Source organism: Arachis duranensis, chromosome 4 (genome assembly GCF_000817695.3).
Source record: "Arachis duranensis cultivar V14167 chromosome 4, aradu.V14167.gnm2.J7QH, whole genome shotgun sequence".
Classification (NCBI taxonomy): domain Eukaryota; kingdom Viridiplantae; phylum Streptophyta; class Magnoliopsida; order Fabales; family Fabaceae; genus Arachis; species Arachis duranensis.
In genome coordinates this window covers 55,925,275-55,928,276 of record NC_029775.3, presented here as the reverse complement: position 1 = coordinate 55,928,276, position 3,002 = coordinate 55,925,275, and positions in this window count along the sequence as shown.

Below are 3,002 nucleotides of genomic sequence, written 5' to 3'. Positions count from 1 at the left end.
TATTGATTATAGAAGGCTCAATACAGCCACCAGAAAGGATCATTTTCCTTTACCATTCATAGACTAGATGCTAGAAAGACTATCAGGTCATGAATACTACTGCTTCCTGGATGGATGTTCAGGTTATAATCAAATTGCAGTAGATCCCCAGGATCAAGAGAAAACGGCATTCACATGTCCATCTGGATTATTTGCATACAGAAGGATGCCATTTGGCCTGTGCAATGCACCTGCAATCTTTCAGAGGTGCATGCTCTCAATTTTCTTTGATATGGTGGAAAAATTTATGGAAGTTTTCATGGATGACTTTTCAGTATTTGGAGACTCATTCAGCTCCTGTCTTGACCATCTAGCACTTGTTCTAAAGAGATGCCAAGAGACTAACCTGGTTTTAAACTGGGAGAAGTGTCACTTTAAGGTGACTGAAGGAATTGTCCGTGGGCACAAAATTTCGAACAAGGGAATAGAGGTGGATCAAGCTAAGGTAGAGGTAATTGAAAAATTACCACCACCTGCCAATGTTAAGGCAATCAGAAGCTTTCTGGGGCATGCAGGATTCTATAGGAGGTTTATAAAGGATTTTTCAAAAATCGCCAAACCTCTGAGCAACCTGCTAGCTGCTGACACGCCATTTATCTTTGATAAAGAGTGTCTGCAGGCATTTGAGACTCTGAAAGCTAAATTGGTCACAGCACCAATTATCTCTGCACCAAACTGGACATTGCCATTTGAACTAATGTGTGATGCCAGTGACCATGCCATTGGTGCAGTATTGGGACAGAGGCATGACAAGCTTCTGCACGTCATTTACTATGCCAGTCGTGTTTTAAATGACGCACAGAGGAATTACACAACTACAGAAAAAGAGCTGCTTGTAGTGGTTTACGCCATTGACAAATTCAGATCTTATTTAGTAGGATCAAAAGTGATTGTGTACACTGATCATGCTGCTCTTAAATATCTACTCACAAAGTAGAATTCAAAACCCAGACTTATAAGATGGGTGTTGCTTCTGCAAGAGTTTGATATAGAACTAAGAGACATAAAAGGGACAGAGAATCAGGTAGCAGACCACCTGTCCCGAATAGAACCAGTAGAAGGGGCGTCCCTCCCTCTTACTGAGATCTTTGAAAGCTTTCCGGATGAGCAACTCTTTGCCATCCAGGAAGTGCCATGGTTTGTAGACATTGCAAACTACAAGGTAGTGAGATTCATACCCAAAAAATACAGTAGGCAGCAATCAAAGAAGCTGATCACGGATGCAAAGTATTATCTTTGGGATGAACCATATCTCTTTAAGAGATGTGCAGATGGAGTAATCCGTAGATGTGTGCCTAAAGAAAAAGCGCAGAAGATTCTATGGCATTGCCATGGATCCCAGTATGGAGGACATTTTGGAATTGAGCGAACAACCACAAGAGTCCTCCAATGTGGCTTCTACTGGCCTACTCTCTATAAAGATTTCCGAGTGTTTGTACTTAATTGTGACAGTTGCCAAAGATCTAGTAATCTGCCTCACAGTTATGCCATGCCTCAACAAGGGATCTTGGAGATTGAGTTGTTTGATGTATGGGGTATTGACTTCATGGGACCTTTCCCACCATCATACTCAAATACTTATATTCTGGTGGCAATGGATTATGTATCCAAATGGGTGGAAGCTATTGCAACACCTACTAATGACACTAAAACAGTGTTAAAATTCCTCCAGAAACACATCTTCAGCAGATTTGGTACCCCTAGAGTATTAATCAGTGATGGGGCACTCATTTCTGCAATAAACAGCTTTACTCTGCTTTGGTTCGTTATGGAGTTAGCCATAGGGTAGCCACTCCATATCATCCACAGACAAATGGGCAAGCTGAAGTCTCTAACAGAGAACTTAAAAGAATCCTGGAACGGACTGTAATTAGCCGTAGAGAGGATTGGGCAAGAAGCTTAGATGATGCTCTGTGGGCATACAGAACAGCCTTCAAGACCCCTATAGGGACCTCTCCATACCAGCTTGTGTATGGAAAGGCATGTCACTTGCCAGTGGAATTGGAACATAAGACCTAATGGGCAACCAGATTCCTAAACCTTGATGCCAAGTTAGCTGGAGAAAAACGATTGCTTCAGTTAAATGAGCTAGAGGAATTTAGACTCAATGCTTTCGAGAATGCAAAAATTTACAAAGAGAAAGCAAAAAGATGGCATGATAAGAAATTGTCATCTAGAGTCTTTGAGCCGGGGCAGAAAGTTCTACAATTTAATTCTAGGCTCAAATTATTCCCTGGGAAATTAAAATCCCGGTGGAGAGGTCCATATGTAATTACAAGTGTATCACCATATGGATACGTAGAGCTTCAGGATAATGACTCTAACAAAAAGTTCATTGTTAATGGACAGAGAGTTAAACATTATCTTGAAAGCAATTTTGAGCAAGAATGCTCAAAACTGAGACTTAATTAAAGCTCAATAATAGTCCAGCTAACGACATTAAAGAAGCGCTTGCTGGGAGGCAACCCAGCCATTCACAAAATTTAATTTTATTTGTTTTTGTTAATTAATTGATTTTTACAGGTATATGTCAAAGTATCTTCAAGGTAAAAAAAAAGCAATTGATTGAATTCACAGAGTTACAGGGGAGTTTGGAAGCTCACTGGCGTGAAAAAGCCAGTAAGAAATGTTTTGGGCGTTGAACGCCCAAAAGAAGCATCCACTGGGTGTTCAACGCCAGTAAGGATAGCCATCTGGGCGTTGAACGCCAGAAAGGAGCATCTTCTGGGTGTTGATCGCCAGAAAGAAGCTCCTTCTGGGCGTTTAACGCCAGAATTACAACATCCTGGGCGTTTAGAAAAACGCCCAGTGACAAAGGACTTCCTGGCGTTCAACGCCAGAAAGAAGCAACAGCTGGGCGTTGAACGCCCAGGAGAAGTATCAATTGGGCGTTAAACGCCCAGAAAGAAGCAGCAGTTGGGCGTTTAACGCGAGGATGGTGGGGAGGAGGTAAAATTCGTTTT